This window comes from Lottia gigantea, assembly GCF_000327385.1.
Source record: "Lottia gigantea unplaced genomic scaffold LOTGIsca_128, whole genome shotgun sequence".
Classification (NCBI taxonomy): domain Eukaryota; kingdom Metazoa; phylum Mollusca; class Gastropoda; family Lottiidae; genus Lottia; species Lottia gigantea.
Window position 1 is genome coordinate 651558 of NW_008707390.1, and position 20905 is coordinate 672462.

Consider the following 20905-nt stretch of genomic DNA (forward strand, 5'->3'; position numbering starts at 1 on the left):
CTAATTTCTTTTCATCATCTTCAACTTCATTTGTTACTACAATAATAAAGGTATCTGGTAAAGATGGCTTGCCAGGCAATGTAATATACGCCCAATATTTATTTATTTTGAATAAAAATATTTGGCAGTATAGTAACTATCACTAGTATGAAATATTTAACCTTCAAACACTATTTGGGGTGATCATTAACAATAATCAACAAAATCACGCAAAAATTAAAGAGTTAAAAGTGTTTACGGACTAAAAATTGAATGCATTTTCAAGAATGAGGGTAATAACTCATAAAATATTTTTTAAAGCTTAAGTCATTCGGTGCTATAAACAAACATGGGGCCTAAATTTAGCTACACCAAGTGGATATTAGTTTATTGTATTCTCCAAGCCTTCTACATACACATACATTTCTTTTGATTAAGAATACATGGAGAATTCATTCTAAACACCAACAATCAAATAGTATTCTTGATTTTATATTTAAAATACCATAACATACACACACTGGCAGCTGTCAAATAGAAACTACAATAAAATAGAAGATTGAAGAAATCAAAGGCTATACATTCATAAAATTTTTTTTCCATATTTAGGGATTAAAGGATTTGCAATATGGTTCATTCTTAGCCGAAACTTCTCAAGTTTTGTCAAATATTGTGTCTTTGACCTAAAGTATTGACATGCTAAAAATTAAACAATTTTAAAAAACATGTGTAAATTTTTTTGATATTAATATTAAACGATTTCACTAAGTTTCGTGGAAATCTGCCATTGACGGAAATGGGTGACATAGCATCAAAATGATGAAACCATTTCACATAAAGTCATATACATTTCTCCTACTTGGTGTTCAGAATTCAAAATTAAACACATCTCAAAGAACAAAAGTAATAACTCATCAAATTTCAAAGTTTTGTCTAAATCCGTCAAAAATTATGCCTTCTTACCTTTATCAAATAATTCACTATCTAACTTGTATAACTGGATCAATTTAAATGATTTTTCAAACCAATAATCAACAGGTTTCTCTCTGAAAGTTTCATCCAGCTGCTCTTTTCTGAATAATAAGAGGAGAACTTATTAATGCCATTCTGTTAATATTATATAATTTTAATTATGTGTAACATCATGAAATAAACATGTTTCAAATAACAAGTTACTGATTAAAATTATATAAATGATCTTATCAGGGTGAAATTTGAGGGTATATCATGTCAACTATAAATAAACCAAGTACTAATTAAAACTGCAAAACGAAACTTGAAATCCGAAACAACACAATGACAAAACATTGGTAGCAGCAAATGAACTCTTCAATGAGCAAGTATATCTATCATATATCACCACATGGTAGTATTTTTTACTGAGGTGATATAAAGGTAGGTAGGTAGATGACAAGTTAACGTTCGCTTCCAGCGGATGCTGATATCGCAAACTAGGTAGTTGTTGGTGGTCATAGTAGTTGGTAGTTGGATTGGATCAAATTGGATGATTCTGTGTTGTTGGTTTGGTTGTTGATTCTTCGTTAGATCTGGTCGGGTCGAATGACATGGCGGTGAAACTCGGCCCTGGATGGTGTGGCGTGAGTTACTCGGTCTCCTTCATTCTTCCAAACTCGTTCTGATCATGGTATTTCTTGTTGATTGGTAGTCGAATGGTATCGTTGGTGATATAAATCTATATACAGGTATTTATAGTAAAGATGATATATCACCCAGCCCTGCTTAAAGTCTACAATTGTGTCATCACTTAAAGCGGAATAATCAATATGAAAACTCTGTATGTTCAATTCTTAGGAAAATAGTCGAAATTGCTAAAAACAAACCTTTTCATTTCATTACTTAATTCATCTTTATTTGCCTTTCTTTGTCGTTCCTGTCTTTTTTTAAAATTTAATGTCTACAAAATAACAATAAATACATATCATTAGGTCATACATAATAGTCTGTTTTACAGCTCGAGCGTACTTTATTAAAATACCCTGCGCTCCCAATTTATTTATTGACATTTTAAAATAATCAATAAATGGTGCGCACACACAATATAAAACAAAAGAAAGTTATTTCCCTTGAATGATTTGATTCAACGAAAGATGAAAAACTATTATGTGCACTAGGCTTACAGATGTGATAGAAAAAGTGTTTATAGTAATATCTTAAAAAAAAAATACAGCATACCCGATACTAAAAATAGATCAATGTATGGAATTCTTTTCAAAATAGGAAACATGTACAGAAAAGATTTTAATATGCGCTTGTAATAAGTTAATGACCATGGTTGAATCAAACCATTAATATCCTTAAAAAATGAAAAATTACAGACTCTTAACAGAGACAATCTTAAGTAAAATAATTTCAAAGTTTTTAGAATTATCAAACACAAGGGTAGACTTTAATTGTGAGACCATGTAAATGAGCTAGAAAAAAAAAAAGTTTTTATCACTGCATAGCATATGAAATAATTGAAACGGCCGACTTTCCATATCTGAATTCGTATCAAAATGGTGTATCTGAATCGTAAGAAAATACGTGACCGCTGTTTTCTAGTCAGTTTGAGTAATACTGTGTTAACAGAATAGAGATTCAATTATTATATAATAAACACACCCTCTCGACCCGATTTTAAAAAAAAAAAGCCTGTAAAATAGACTATTTATTTTGTATGGCCTTACAGGTAAATGTATTGTAGTAGGTAGTTTCTGGTTTTAAGAAATGTTACGTTATATTTTTGGCCAAACTCTACATATTTGCCTTCAACAAACTGAGGTATAATAGGTTGTCAAAGAAGTATAGTAAGTGTCAATAAGTCATTATTGTGCCGTTGTCGGAACTTCTGTTAAGCATAGAAATTCACATCTCACTGTCAGTGTCATTAATGATTTGCAATTTTCAGGGGATGGATTTGGTTTTGAATATATGTAAGTAGTCTTCAGGAGTATTAAAAATGTAGGAAAATCACATATTGAGGGAATAAATATGGAAGAATGGAGAATGACATGACTAATGGCCTAAATTATTATTTATGGCAATATTTTGAAGCTCTGACATTTTATGCTATTTGTTGAAACAATGGCCTCTTACATGTCAACATTTTAGAAGTAGACAGTTATATTACAGGTGTGATTACAGAAAAATTGCTTACCTCCTTATGATTTTTAAAGCCTTTAGGAATTGGATAATTAGCAGACGATAATTTGGAAACAAGATGGTTTTTTTGTTTTTCCGTCATTTCTAAGAATTCCTCTTCATACATATCTACTACTCTTAAAGCTTTATCATACTTTCTTGTTTGCACTGAAACAGATAGGTATGGCTTAAACAACCTTATGCAATCAATCTTTTATCACAGTATAAAGATAGCTTTCAAAAAAACACTATTTATTTGGCCACTAGATAGACTTGGGCATATAAAAATGTAGCTGTACAAAAATAATACTTACAATATAACTCTAATAGGGCATTTAATAAATCAGCACGATATGACACATATTTGGTAGCTTCAACAAAACGTTCGACCTGTTCTATCTAAGAGTAATACAAAAACATTTTTTTGAATACACTGAGGATATTTAAAGTATAGTTAAATTTAATAAACAAAACAATTCAATTTGATCATATACACGATCACAAAACAGTGACAATATATCTTCATTTAAGGCTCCAATAAGCTTAAAATCTGAATTTTAGGCTTTACATTGCTGAAAGTAATAACCCTGAATCCACTGGTCAACTTCTTATCATCAATTTTCTTAAGAACAAAATCAGTTGATTCACATCTTAAAGATTGCTTGCCAGGCAAGGTAATATACGCCCACTGGCAGCTTTGATTTTAAATAAAAATATTTGGCAGTACAGTAACAATTACCTGTATGAAATATTGAACCTTTAGACATACACTTCTTTTGAACTCTTTAGAGCGATACTGAACAATATTACCAAGTTTCATTGAAATCTGTCAAGAATTGCCCCTTCTAGAGTGTTTACGAGCATTTTAAGAACAAGGGCATTTTAATTTTTCTGATTTTCAATAGGGTTCATCCTTGGGTGATTACAAACAACAATACCAAGTTGAGTCGAAATCAAGTATTTACGAGCAATTGTGGACGGACAGGCGTATAAAAATAAATATTTGCCATCAAAATACTTGCATACACTCACATATCAAATATCTCAACATTAAAATTCTCTTTAAGGGAAGAAAGATCTAAAAACAGAATCTAGAAAAATTCTTATGGCCAGAAAAACGAAGATAAATGAAATTCATACCTGGCCATGACTTGATATCAATTGACACAACAAAGATGGAATATCTGCTTCTTGAACCTACAGTACAGAGTTTCATTCTTAAAACAATATAACATCAGAGGGTTTCATAATCATGCAGGAATGATCAATTAAATTCATGTGACAATAAAGAAACAGATACAATCCTTTACACATTTTCTTTGTTTCTGGCAAACCCATCTTTCATATCAATATCTTAAATTCAATATTCCCTCCAGTTTATAAAACTTCATTACTTACAGAACAAACTCTAAGAGCTTTTTGTATTTGATCACAATTAATGAGAGACACAGCTAGCTGTGATAATACAACTCTTTCTCCTAAATCTAATACCATTCTGTCAAATACTGTAAAAAGAAAATATAATTGGAGTTTATAAAGAACTTGAAGTTAGTATCTGAAGAAACCTGATAGCTGAGTTTAACAAAAATATTAGGCTAAAACTTTCAAGTTTGTGAGTATGATATCATTAATACTCACAAAGACATCCTTGACGTACCTTTTTGTAGTTGTTCGTGTTGTTCTGATTTGATCAATTCTTGAAACATATATATAATTCCATGTGCAACATTTGATGCTTGGTATGATTTGACTACATGACCAGTACATTCATTAAGATCTCTACAATGAATAAATTCAAATACATGTTTTTGTGCATTTTCTGATACATAATTAAATAATTTTTCACAACCACATATTTGAGCTTCTCACATACGAAATCTCACATTCAACTATATAAACCCCTTTCATCTAATATATGTTAATGTGTCAATATCGATTGAAATTAATAGAAGTATGAGGTTACTTGAAACAATAAATGTCTTTGATCACATTGGAAGATTTTATTATTCCTCTTCAATCATCCTTTAAATACAGATTAACATATATCATAGATAAGGGACATACATATCTTTGATAGTTATGAATAAAAATATTCATCTGGAGTTATTTGGAGTGTAAAGATAAGCAGCTAAGGACGTAAATAGAGAAGAAATGAAGAGAGGAAAAGAGACATTACACATTTTCAAACGGGCGTATATTATAAAACCAATACATACTTATTGAGAAGTTCTTGAACCTTTTCTGATGAAAATAATGGAAAATCTTGGGGTATCAATTCATTTTCAACAAATAATTTCTTTAGGTGTTTAGCTTTGATTGGTGAGATTAAACACGTCTTATTAAGCAGATTTTTAACTTTAAATAATGCTGAACGATTTTTTAGTAGCTGTTTTTTCTTCAATCCAGCAGAGTGCAAGTCACAGTATTTTACAAAATAATCTACAGCGCCTGTAAAAAAAAAATTGTGTTGTTAATTTAAGGTGAAAGCACATGAACAGTTTTTGTTGCCGACAAATTTGAGTAAAATTTCTAGTGTGTTTGCACTTTTTACAACAAAATTATCGCATTATCGACAGTATTTTGTTGGTTATTTCAAATTGTTTTCTTTATGTGACCGCACTCACGATGAGACAAGACTAAACATAACATCAGTTTCATTTTCACTTCAACTGCATGATATCGACATCAGGGAAATGACTTACTTTCTGACAGATCTTGGTAGACTTCCAATGTGATGTGAGTATAAACAATTATGAACATCCCTAATGCTTTGTTTCAAATATTAAGATTGTCACATAGAGTTCTAGATACTCTGTTTGTTTAAGTTACTGTATTTGATAAGAAAATTAACTTGGAGTTGTTTTCACTGACTTACCTTTTAGATCTTCCTTTTCTACACACAGATCTACAAAATCTATCAATGGAAATTCATAGTCTTCAAATTCTTTCACTTTATATAACCTGTAGTAGATGGCAAACAATATAAATTAACCTCAATTGAAAGAAAATATTGTAATCTTTATTGTCAAAACAAAATAACTGCTTCAAAGATATATATATATTACAGTGCCTTTATTGTTGACAGCTGAGTCAAAAGATTTAATGGTTCTATGGAGAAATCATTATTGACAATTATTGAGGGAATAACTACTGTCTGTTTATTGAAAGATGCCACTGCTAGCTAGTACAGTCTCTCTGAAGGAAGAATATCAAATCTTACTTGTTTAACACAACTTTACAAGTGTCAATGTCTCCTTTACTTATAGCATTTATTAATTTGTGGCGTAAATGAGTAACTTCACCTTTTTTTTTCTGAAAGATAAACAATGATTATTATAAGGTTTAATGGCTTTGACTCCCCAGTAAATATTTACTTTATAGTAAAATTGAATGTATACTAGAATAAATTAATAATACCTGCTCAAAATAATCTTTCTGTGATTGTATGTAATCATTTATTCTCTGAAAAATAAAAGATAAATTGCCAGGCAAGGTAATATACACTCACCATTATTATTACCTTTTCTACAGCTTTCGAGTTGTGCTCAAAACTGTCTTGTTTTCATTAATTTATTAGTTTTTTTTTTTATATTCCTGTCAGAGTATCTAGAAAAATACTGTCATACTTCGAACATTTTGGCATTGCAATTATATTCTGTGTGGTGGGGCGATATACCGGTATCACAATAATTACCCCAGTTAATAAATGCCACTCAAGGGAGATAAATTAGTGCTTGATATCGTGACATGAACTTGAACCAATATCACCCAGGCCTACTGTGTGGTCATGTAGAAAAAAAAAAGTAAATGAAATCCATCTATACCTTCTGAATAGACTCGGGTGCGCTATCCCATAAAGAACTTGAAATCTTAAAAATCTTAAGATCCTCCTGAAACCAAAAAAAATATTACTCATCTTTATGTGATATTTTATATCGGTCAGTACTTAGATTAGATAAACCATACATCTGACACAAATAGATTACCAGAGGTACACGTCTAAGCCACCAGCTGAGCTAGAAAAAGTAACTAGGTAACTAGGTATCAACATGGCAACCATCAATTCCTTCAGAATGATGCAATTTTAGAAGCTCAAAGGAACAGGTACATTAACGGTCATGGTCAACATTTTTTGTCAGATACTAAAGTCTTATCAAGAGTGTCACGGACCGTCTGCAGGCACACAAGGTGACAAAAATCTCCATAAAATTTGGGTGCCACATTTATTGGGTGTCTGGATAACATTTTAGATGTGAAAAATTTAATGCCACACTTACATCCTTCAGAATATCTTCAACCTCATCCCAGGCATTGTTTTTTTTCCCATGAGTCAATAGAAGCTTTAAATAGTACTCATGCACATCAAATTTAAGATATCCTTCTCCATAACATATCTCCATCAACTGAAAATAAATTACAAAATTACGAAGCAAGGTGACATACGCCCACCAGCAGCTTTGATTGCAAGTACAAATCATTGTTTTTGTCTGTACAGTTAGCATGAATAAAATTGTGAACTTACGGACGGATGACAATATACTTCCTTACTACGTGTGGGCATATAAATATCAAAAGAATTCATAAAGAATTGTTGATTGAAGAGTAAACAATAGTTGAACTATATGGCAAATAGAGTGAATACACTAAGTTGGAAACGACATTTTGGTGAAAAATTATCCTGAAAATCGATAGGGATCATCTTAATAAAAATAAAAATAAAAATCAAAAGAATCCACAAAGAATTGTACCCTGTAGAGTGAGCACGTGACAAATGTGAGACAAATGTGAACGGACCAAGGGACCGCCAGTCAAAATCAGTCAATAATTCTGCCTTCTGTTTATGAGCTAAAAATTGAAAGTGTTTTGATAAACAACAGTGATTTCTCAAATCAAATATTTATTGATAATTGGAGTAGACAGGATCAACTGTAATGTGGACGTGTATAAAGTAAAAGTTTATTTACCAAACGTAAAGTTTTATGGTCAGTTATAGACTGTAAGTCTCCTTGTAATATAGCATATGGTATTGACAACTTCTTATTCTTGGCTATTAATATATAAATCACATTGATTAAAGATAGCTTACCACACAAGGTAACATTCAACAACAGTAACCTTTTTAACAGAAAAATCACAGAAAAAAGTCCATTCCATGAAGAGTGGTCCGAATGAAACAATTTATAAAATGCTATCTTAAAGGGCCAATCAGTTTAAAGTTTTTTTAGTGAATGATTGTTAGTCTATATAATTGTGTATGTCACATAGAACAGACAAAAGTTTTGCCACACCAGAATTTTATTTCTATTGAAAAGAATAGGGGCAACCAGGTGCAATCTCAGCATTAAGAACATCACTATTTTAATACGTACCAAACTCTAAAGCCTCTTCTGGAGTTTTCCAGTGGAGCAAATACAAAAAATATGTTGATAAAGCTGTTTTTTCTTTCATAGTTTCCTGAAATACACAATTATCAAACAAAGCTTGTGAATAATATTTTTAAAGAAGCAGAGTACGTTCGGTCAAAACAATATCCAGCAATCTATGTCATACACAATTGCGTGGAAACTTGTGCATTTTTTAAGATTTTGTACTTAATCTTCAGGTACTGTTTGTAAGACATATAGAAATAGGCATAGGTAAATAGGTCATTTCTCTTGATTAGGCTGTCTGTATATGTGAAACATTGTTACGAGTAAATATGATCCGATGACAATATACCTCTTCATGTAAATATAGGAGTATAAAATAAATATCACAATGACTCACCTTCAAAAATTCAATAACATTATCTTCTCCATCCAAATTTTCAACAAAAACAGGCATCATTTCAACAGCTATATAATTCAAGTTAAGTTTTTTTTCAATCTTATCATAGTTCATCATTGTTTCTAGTAAATCAGACATTTCTACAACAGAACAAGAATAATGATGCACAACATTAACAGAAAAGTAAGTAAATCCTGAGAAACTCTACCTAGATTTTACTTTCACTAGTAATGAATCTAAAGAGGAATTCTGATCGCTTATTTCATCCAATGGCAAGGTATAAATTACTTTTTTTTGTTATTTTCATAGCAGTTTTTTGCTCTTTGAATTTAATTTGCAAGTCAATGAATAGTACCATAAAATAACTTTGATCCTGGATTAGTAATTTTAATAGTATTACAAAATATAAAAGAATACAAAAGAAATAGACACCTACTCTGAAACTTGCCTACAACCTTTCCCTATTACTTTCTTCTGCAAATTCTAATAAATCACCACGATAGTTGTAAACAATACTTTAAGCCTGTGTCAGCACCTTATAACCTAATCACTATTTCAAGGTAAAAAATATTCTTACTTACTTTCCATATTTTTAGTATTCTTGTAATGAACAAGTGCTGGGAAAAAACAATGGGGAGCTACATGTTGTTTCTGAAAAAAGGCAAATTTGATAAAATTAACTTAAAGTTACACAATCATAATATACTAGTCTACATAAGCTATGTGCAGCAAACTTAAATAAGATCAAAGCTTGCCAGACATTATGCTTACAAAGCACTTTTGTTTCCATATCAAAGGATATCACTGACTTAATTGATCTCAATGATATTTGTCAATTATTGTAATTCCATGTGAAAGTATGAAACCATTTCTACATACCATATCTATTGCCATTTTTAACAGTAGAACGGCAAAATCTGGAAAACGAAAAAAAAAAATGTGTATTAGTAAATTAATACACAACTATATGCAAATATTTTACCAACAATACCAAAATAGCTTGCCAGGCAAGGTAACATCCACCCATAGCTTCTATTGTACTAACAAGCTAATTCTGACAGGAAACAACAACTGAAAGTTACATCAAAATTCCATGCTGGCAAAAACAATTGAAGCAGGGTTTATTCATTGAGAAGTTATTTTGATGTGACACTCCACTCTTGCTATGTTCATCAATTCATCAAAGTGACTATTCCAAAGAAGGTCAACCTATCAAAAGAGTTGTGACTGATTTCTCATGACTACTGTGTTCACAGGGTTAGTGTTGTGAATTTCCATTCCGTATTGGGTTATGTTTATCTCATATTGACTATTTTGAAACTTGTGAAATGGAGAAAAATTGTCTTCAAATATTATTATGTAACACTCACTTTCACAGCATAAGAGCTTGAAAATATGAAATATATAAACAACGCTATCATTGCTTTGTCGTCCATTTTAGTAATATAATTATGAATATTGCCTGTACAGTCTCCACTTTTGTGCACGAGTTTTCATGGCAGGCAATGAACAAAGCATGATACATACCGTGTAAGTTGAGTCGATAAAATGCATATGCTAATGATGGAAAGGCAGTAGTTATAGTTTTATTTTGATTTATCAAATCAAACAGCTTATTTTCAAAGGTTTGTTTATCCTAAAATATCAACCATGACATCTTTGAACAGGGTTAACAAAAACATGTAATCTGAGCTAGAAACAGTTCTTAAGGAACTATATACATTCCACAGGCTTTGTTAAAAGAAATATCAAAACAGAACCTAAAAACACATGTTGTTGCCAGGGTTTATTTTCAGCCTGCGTCTTTACTTGCAATTGTACAAATATAAAAAAAAATGAGCACCTAACAGCGTCTAGGAGCATGTGTAGACCCATTTCAATTGAGAAAATGAAACACTATATAAGGATAAAAGGAGTAATAAACCCTTGTCGGTATCCATAACAAGTGAAGCCTAGCAAGATACGCCCACTTTCCTGAAGCATTTTCAGTATATCAAGGGCAGTCAACTATCTGTGTCAAATCATACCAAAAATCTAATTTGTGCAATATATGGTTGATTTAAACAAACACACATTATTTAATAAAATTCTGACATAAACTGTCACCTCTATCGCAAAGAAATTTTGATGCATTTTTACTAAGTCATGGGCAATAACTCAAATAACGTTGATCGAGGAATTGTCAAATTAAATCTTGACTAAGATCTCATCATTATAAATGATCATACCAAATTTCAAATCGGATGAAAAATGTAGTCGTTCAAATCGAAAGATCGTCAAATTTGAACTTGTCCAAGATCTCATGAATATAAATGATCACACCAAATTTCATTCAAAGCAGATGAAAAACTGTAGTCTCTATCGCGTTCACGAGCCAATTTCGACGCGTTTTGGCTAAGTCAAGAGTGACGACAATATACGTCCACATTATAATAAAATAAAAATAAATATCCATAAAGAATTGTTGCTTTAAAAGTGAGAACTCTATACCTCATAAGATTGATACGTTAAGTTGGAAACAACATTTTGGTGAAAAATTATGAAAATTGATAGAGATCATCTTCATAATGACATAGATCCACAACATAAAAATATAAAGAATCTGTAAAGTGGACGGACCTACAGGGTCATAACAATATACACCTAAACTATTTGGGCCTATAAAAATGTTTGATGAACATGGTTGTCAACAATAAAGAGAAACATATTTATTAGAGATGACTAATGACATACTTACTAATTTTGACAATGTTAGGCTATGTATGTAATTTTCAAGATAAACAGCTTCTGATTTCTCATCTAATAGACCTCTTATCTGATGAGGACTTAGTTTTTCTACTAAATCCATATGGCCTAGTGCTAAGCATTTATTGACACATGTAGTAAAGTCACTCAAAAACAATACTGATGACTCTACCAGTTTGTTTAACTGAAATATAAAAAGATTTGATTTAATATTCGTTATAGTGTGTAACATAAGATGAAATAAAAGTAGAAACCCTCAGTCACTACCATAAAACAAAGCAGGAATATATTTAGTGAGATTCATTAATATCAAAATGTTTAAAGAAATTCAGGTTGTAAGCATATATGGGCAGAAGTGACATGCAAGATGGTCGAATGTTAAGCTTCTTACCTCACTTTCAAATTCGATCAATCCATTTTGTTTCATGCTAATCATTATATCTACCACTGAGTTTAATCTGCACTGTACTAGTTTTAATTCTTCTAAATACTGAAAATATTAGAAACTTTTCTTTCAATATCACTTGATGAAACAAATTATCTTATTCCAACTTCTGCTGTTGCTGAATAACTTTCACAGCCACACTATTTATGTTAAAGATAGCTTGCCAGGCAAATACACCCACTGGCAGCTGTCAGAAATGATAAAACAGTCTATAGTGACTAAAGTATGAATTTTCTCATACAAAAGTAATTTTAATCGTTTGAATTCATTGATACATATAATTACTGCCAGTTATTTATGCTGAGAAATTCCACCAAATTTTTAAAAATCAATAACATCAAATTATCTCATCAATATACATGATCACGAGATGTTTCATTAAAATCAATTGAAAACTCTAGTTCCTTATGTGTTCACAAACAAATTTTGACGCGTTTTTCCTAAGTCAAGGGCAATAACTCAAAGATTGTTTGGTGAAATATCAAATTGGAACTTGTCCAAGATCTCATCAATCTAAATGATCACACCAAATTGCATTAAAATCAGTTGAAAACTGTAGTCTCTATTGTGTTCACAAACAAATTTACCAAATACATAATATTGAATACATAGATTCTCAGGCCTCTTTAGAAGTAGCTATCTCGCTCTGACATCAACACTGAAGTTTTAAATTAGATTTCAGAGGCAATACGAACATGTTAAAACCACAATAAATGATATTTCAGTAAAACAGTATGACAGATGATTAAAAATGTTCTACTCACTCTAGGAATTTGGTCTAAATCTTTCATATCAGCCAACCCACAAATAATTCTAGCATAGGTCTCATCTGTTATGGTTACATTGATATCCCTAAAAACAGATAAACAATAACAAGAAGTCTTTAAAGCTGATAGGTAGTATTGGTTTTAAATTAAAAATTCTACAAGATTTTAATTAATGAAACTATTATAGCATATAATGAGAAATACATTAAATTTAAACAATGTTTCTGGTCCTTTTATATAAAGCAAAGAGACTAGCTTATTATCATTGCTTGGATACATTGAAAAAAAGTGATTTATTCTAAATTTGGTTAGGTGATCTAGAGCAAGTCATCTTTTTTTATTATTCCTGTCAACTCAGCTGAAAATGGATATGGAAAATCTGATAAAAAAAAAAGGACAATAATGGAAAAACCATTCATCGAAAATCATGAAATTCAAATCAGTCCAATATCTCATCAATATAAATGATCACATCAAATTTCATCTAAATCAGATGAAAACTGATGAGTTAACAAGGAATGTTGACAGATGGATGGCAATAACTGTGTTTCCACTGACATAAAAAGCCAGCTCTAAGCCGGCTTTTTTGTGTTTCCACTGACAAATTGCCGAACCGTTAGCGTTCGGGAACCGTAACAGTTCAGCAATTGAAGCTTTTCTCGTTCGGCAATTTATCGGGGGCCAAATGAAAGCCGGCTTTCGTTTACTCAGTGGAAACACAAAAAGCCGGCTTTTTCTCGTTCGGCAATAGGAGGCGTACTTGTCTTTCAGGCAGTGCGCGCAACCTTAAAAATGGCAGCTTCCATAGCAAACGGAAAAAAGAATTCTTATCAGAATCAAAACCAGCATTTGAACTTTCGTCGCTGCAATTATCTACGAATGTCCAAGTTACATCCACTGTAAGAATTGCGTTTTCTCTTCTTTTTAACTAAAAATTTATAAGTTGACATCGAATTGGCCGCCATTATTGCTTTGTTTACCTTAACTGGTCATGCGCAATAATGTACTTCCGATTTAACGATAGTCTTGTACATCGCGTGCTGTCAATAATGTGCGACTTTATGATCGAGACCAAAGTCGTTCGGGAACCAGAAAAACTCAGTGTAAACGCAACATGTTCGGCAATAAAGCTAGCTTAGAGCTAGCTTTCCTTCACAATTGTCAGTGGAAACGCAGTTAATATCTGTCCACATTTTCATGTTGGCATATAAAAATTTGTACACCTTAACTTACACATTAAGTGCAGTATAACGTTAATTTTGATGTTTTCAAATCAATTATCTATGATATTTTGAGAAACGGGTCAACACAATCATTGAGATCCTAGTAAAGTGTGTATTCTTTTTTATTTTTCTTTGTCTCAAATATCCAAGTGATTCTCACATATCACAACTCAATGATCATTTTAAATAGTTACCTCATAACTTGAAGAACCTCTTCAGCACCCTTAAAATCTCTAAAAAAAAATATTAATTATAAATAAATAAATAAATAAGTAAAGATAGTGGACAACAGCCACATAGGCATGCGGATGGTAAATATTAAAGATTTTGGGGCAAAATCTAGTTTTTAGAGTGTTTAAAAGGCCTGAATCTTGAAAAAGCCTTAAATTTAATCAGAAGTAAACTAAACTTTCTCAAACCTTTCAATTTAGGTCCAATAACATCCATTTTAAGTTTCAACAAAATCGGTTGAAAACTAAAAGAGTAATAGCATATTCAAGATTTTGGGGCAAGGGCAATAACTCTGCATCTAATGGTCAAAAATAGCTCAAATTCGAACTTTATCTTCGTTTTATGAATATGTATACACATACCGAATTTCATTTGAGCCTTTACAAGCAAATGTAAGGGGTGCCGACAATATACGTCCACATAGAGAGATGTGGGCGTATAAAAAGATACCCACTGACAGCTTTCAGAAATGATAACAGAATTTTAAGTGACTAAAATACAAATTTTCCCATTTTAAGGTTTTGTAGTTTGAATATATTAATATATTTATGTTTCTTTAAAATCCAAATTTAAAAGAATCAGGGCAATGGACTAAATTTTTTTGGATTTTCAATTGGGTTCACCCTCCAACAATTTCACCAAATGTACTCTAAGCCCACCAAGAATTGTGCCTTCTGGACTGTCGCCAATCTGTGTCAAATCATACCAAAAAATAATTTGTACAAGATATTGTTGATTTAATCAAACATACAAAATTTCATAAAATTCTGACAAAAACTGTCACCTCTATCACGTTCAAAAACAACTTTTGATGCGTTTTTCGTCAAGCATTGTTCATCGAAAGATCATCATATTCGAAATTGTCCACACCAAGTTTCATTTCAAGCAGGTGAAAACTGTAGTCTCTATTTTTTTCACAAATAAATTTTGACATGTTTTTCATAAGTCAAGGGCAATAACTCAAAAACAATTTATCGAAAGATTGTCAAATTCGAACTTGTCTAAGATCTCATCATTATAAATAATCACACTAAGTTTCATGTCAATCCGATAAAAACTGTTGTCTCTATTATGTTCACAAAGAAATTATGACATGTTTTTCTTAAATCAAGGGCAATAACACAAAAAGCATTCATCGAAAGATCATCAAATTGAACTTGTCCAAGCTCTGATCATTATAAATAATCACACCAAATTTCATTTAAATTTTTCCAAGATCTCATAAATATAAATGATCTCACAAAAATTCATTTAAATCAGATGAAAAATGAGTTTCTATTGTGTTCACAAGCCAATTGTGGACGGATGGACAAACAGGCAACGACAACATAAGACAACATCATAATGTGGGCATATAAAAAGCCTTCTCTAAACCACTTGATGAATAAACATGATAATAGAAACCTTACCCATTTTTCATATGTCCTTTTATAAAAGAATTAAATACTTCAGGACCAATGGGGACATTTTCTGCTTGCATATACTCTAATAACTGCCTTAAAAAGTAAATGTAAACATTTGGTAAGTAAATGAGTTCACAGTAATGTAATCTTTAAATTTTGATGGAACCAAATATTTGCCTTTATAAGCATATTTATAGTGACATTAATTTGTAGTTTAATTTTTTTTTAAATTTGAAATGCCACTTGCTGTCCAACTTTAATTTTTGATTGTTATCTACACATATCAAAATGGGTAGAAAACAGAAAGAGCAAAAGCAATTTTAATTCATTCTTTTTTTTTAAACAATGGTTGGAAAGCGCTTAAATTCACACTTCACCTTCATTATGTATGAATGTATTGAAAACTATCGACTCTTTTGAATTTTCAATATGAGACATTACAGGGGTTCATATCTCAACAATAATATTTGGAAAGCACTCAAATTGATCTTCATTCTATGTTTATGTATACACATATTATACTTGACAAAATTAGTTGACAACTGTACATTCTAGACACAGGCACCAGATTGTGATAAATAAAAGGATAGCGTTGGAAGCAGCTTTGATTGAAAGTACAAATCATTGTTTGTAGCCTGTAGAGTGTAATATCGATTTTAAAACTGCTTCATAATTATCAGGTATCTTTTGTGAGAATATTTACCATTCTAAATTAGCATCTTTGGACATTACTATTTTTCATTTAATTCGGTGGTATTTAACTATATATAAACATTTTAGTTATATAGAAACTGAACAGACAGAGGGATATAGACATTGGCTAAAATATACGTCCATATTGAGAGATGTACTAAGGGGTATAAAAAAAACTTACTTTGCTGAAGTTACATCTCCTTTATTACAATATGCAGTTATTAATCTTTTAAATGTCACCTGAAAGAGCACAAGATTAACTCTCTAATCATATTTTTAACATTTGAAGTCTATTTCATGCAAGGGGTTCAATATGTCATATCTAATTATCATAATCTATTAAAAACAATAATTTAAATGACTTGAAAAGAGAGTTTTATATGTTTGAATACATTTTCATTTGAATATATCAAATTCAAGCTTACCATATTTGGCTCTATACCATTATCTTGCATTTCTCTAAGTAATTCTGCTGGTGAAAAGGGGTGATCATTTTCAACATAAACCATTATGAGTGTATTATAAAACTGATGGTCTAGGTTGAGTTCTAAAATTATAACAAACATTAATATAATCAATTATCAATTGTCCTCATTAAAACCCACCAAGAAGTGCAACTAGACTAGTTGCAAAGTAAATTGTATTATATTTTCAATCAGTCTTTTGTAGAAACTAAAAAAAAGTAGAGATCTAAATATTCAACCAATTTAAGAAGATAGTGGACCACAGCCATATACGCCCACCACGGCATGCGGATGGTAAAAACGAAACATCCATTTTAAGTTTCATCAAAATTGGTTGAAAACTAAGAGAGTAATAGCATATTCAAGATTTTGGGGCAAGGGCAATAACTCTGCTAATGGTCGAAAATAGCTCAAATTCGAACTTGATCTTCGTTTCATGAATATGTATGCACATACCGAATTTCATTTGATTCCTTCAAATATTTAGTTTTTAGAGTGTTTACAAGCAATTGATGTTGATAGAAGCACTTACTGTATATAGGTTAAAGGGCAATAACTCCAAAAAACTGAGGCCTAAATCTTGAAAAAGCCTTAAATTTAATCAGAAGTAAACTAAACTTTCTCAAACCTTTCAATTTAGGTCCAATAACATCCATTTTAAGTTTCATCAAAATTGGTTGAAAACTAAGAGAGTAATAGCATATTCAGGATTTTGGGCCAAGGGCAATTACTCTGCTTCTAACGGTCGGAAATAGCTCAAATTTGAACTTAATCTTTGTTTTATGAATATGTATACACATACCGAATTTCATTTGATTCCATCAAAAAATGTAGTTTTTAGAAAGTTTACAAGCATATGTTGACAGACGGACCGACAGATCGATGGACAGACGGACAGGGGTGCCGACAATATACGTCCACATAGAGAGATGTGGGTGTATAAAAATGACAAAAATATCTGCTAGCTCAAAGTTTAAAATGTCTAAAAATAATTAATGAACACCTTTTTAGTTAAAAATTGTGACAATATACTTACTATTTTCTTTTAACTTTGACCAAAGTTGATCTATCATTTGACATTTTTCCTCTTTAGTAGCACCAAGCATTAAATCACCCATACAACGCAGTAATAAAACCATGTCATTCTTTTCAATCTTGTATTCTATAATAAAATAACTTATAGGAGTAAGTGGATTTTCAGAAAAGGACTGCTAGTCAGCTATTAAAGAAAATGGATTTATGCCATGCTAGCTCTGAATTCCTCATAAATGAGCCTTGAATAGGACATCACAAATGTGACCAATCAACCAAACAAAATAAAATAAATGTGGGTTTATTAAAGGAAAAAACAAAGAAATATAGCCAGTGGTATTTTTTTTCGGCAATCTTCCGGAACTCTCAGAGGAAATACGTCATAGAAAACATAAGATAAACTCTGCCAATTACACGATACCAACATAGACTTTAAGGCCATTTCTGTTGCAAAAAAAACATCATATCAACAGTAAGTTTCATTAATAGATTATTTCAACAAACTGTAAGCATGTTAAGCATAATTTCAAAGAAATTGTTATTCAGTTTTTAAAACAATTTGTTGTAAAAATATTACAAGAATTAATCCACGCAATCTTGTTGTTTAAATACTTGCCTGCCAGGCAAGATAACATAGGCAGCGTATTACACTATCAGACTTGATAAGCTAGTCTAATATGCCTCGGAATGCACCTATTGTTCATGTCACATTATTCTGTCGCTGGAAAGGGCAGCCACATGATTGGTTAAAACAGAGGTCAAGCAAAGGTTAACAGGACAGTGTTAGACCTTACTGTAGTGGTTATGTACAAAGCTAATAGCTAATAAAACATTAGAAACAAAACTAAAATAATACGAACGGAAGTTAGGTCTAATTTCAATTAAACTGAATTATTACCGAATTCTAAATTGATTGAGATCTCATCAATATATACATGCATACCAAGTTTCATTAAGATCTGATAAAAACTGTAGTCCATATCGTGCCAACAAGCCAAATTTGACGAGTTTTAAAAAAAAGTCAAGGGCAATAACTCTGAAATCATTCATCCAATTATTACTAATTTCAAACCTGACTGAAATCTCATCAATATGTACATGCATACTAAGTTTCATCAAGGTCAGATAAAAATAGTCTTTATCCTGCAATACAAGCCAAATTTAACAGTTTTTTACTAAGTCAAGTGCAACCGCTATTACCAAACTCGACAGAGATCTCATCAATATATACACACATACTAAGTTTGATCATGATGGGATAAAATTGTACCGTAGCCTTTTATTGTGCATACAAGACAAATTTAGCTTGACCAAGATATTATTATAAATCATTATCAATGATCACACCATATTTTATATAAATTAGATGAACACTAGTCAAAATTCTTTTCTTCACATTTGAAGGGTATTAATGGTGCCTGCGCACATTTTTTTTGCAAATACCGAGGTCAGAAAGGGCATATATGATTTTTGAAACAATCAACAAGATCAAATTTTGTTATATATTTCTTCCTGTGACATTGAGTATAAATTGACAAGTTCGCACGCGTATGAATCTCGATTTAGAGAAGACAGAACTGTCATACTTTCTCTTTTAGGAAGCCTTAAACACAAATCTATAGTATTATGTCATTTCATTTATTACATGTAGTTTTACCCTCATCAAATCAAAATATGATCATTGTGCTTTTTGAATATTTCAAAATAATCAATTTTGATACGAATTCAGACATGAAGAAGTTGGGTGAAAGTTATGTTTTTAAATTATATCGCCTACAGTCAAAAGACTCCAGTTCACAATTGGAATAGGTCATGATACCTTCAAACTTATTTCTTCTTTTTCTAGACAGAATCTAAGCCCTACTCGATAAAAGTCTAAGGTGAGACAAATTAGCGGTAACTCATTGTGCTTTATCATTTATGTTGTTTCAGTAGATACTGTGTAAAGTTTTAACTGCCCATGATAGTAACTAGAACTATTTCTCTCGCTCATTTCTATAATCGAACAAACAAAGTCGACCGTGTCATGAAGACTTCAAAGATAGCTTGCGTTGCAAGGTAACATACGCCCACTGGCAGCTGTCAGAAAAAAAGCTGAATAATTCCACAAAATTTTTCAAAATCAATATCAATAACCCAAATACAACAAACAATTAAATCACACAGCTCTAATCAATGGCAAAAAACAACTTTTGACGCGTGTTTACAAAGTCAAGGGCAATAACTCAAAAAATGTTCATCAAAAATATCTCTTGTTAGAACTTGTCCGAGATCTTATCAATTCCAATGATCATACCAAGTTTCATCAGAATCGGTTGAAAACTGTAGCTTCTATTGTGCTCACAAACAAATTTTAACGCGTTTTTCGTAAGTTAATGGCATTAACTCAAAAACATTTCATGGAAAATGTGTCAAGTTAGAACTTGTCCGAGATCTTATCAATTTCAATGATCACACCAAGTTTCATCAGAATCGGTTGAAAACTGTAGCTTCCATCCTGCTCACGAACTATTTTTAACAAATTTTGACGCGTTTTAACAAAGTCAAGGGCAATAACTCAAAAACTGTTCATCGAATATGCGTCATGTTAGTACTTGTCCGAGATCTTATCAATTCCAATGATAACACCAAGTTTCATCAGAATCGGTTGAAAACTGTAGCTTCAATCCTGCTCACGAACTATTTTTAACAAATTTCGACGCGTTTTAACAAAGTCAAGGGCAATAACTCAAAAACTGTTCATCGAATATGCGTCATGTTAAAACTTGTCCGAGATTTTATGAATTCCAATGATCACACCAAGTTTCATCAGAATCGGATGAAAACTGTAGCTTCAATCCTGCTCACGAACAATTTTTAACAAATTTCAAGGCGTTCTAAGTCAAGGGCAATATCTCAAAAACCGTTCATCGAAAATATGTCAAATTCGAACTTGACCGAGATTTTATCAATCTAAATCATCACACCAAGTTTCATCAAAATCAGATAAAAACTGTAGTCTCTATAGTGCTCACAA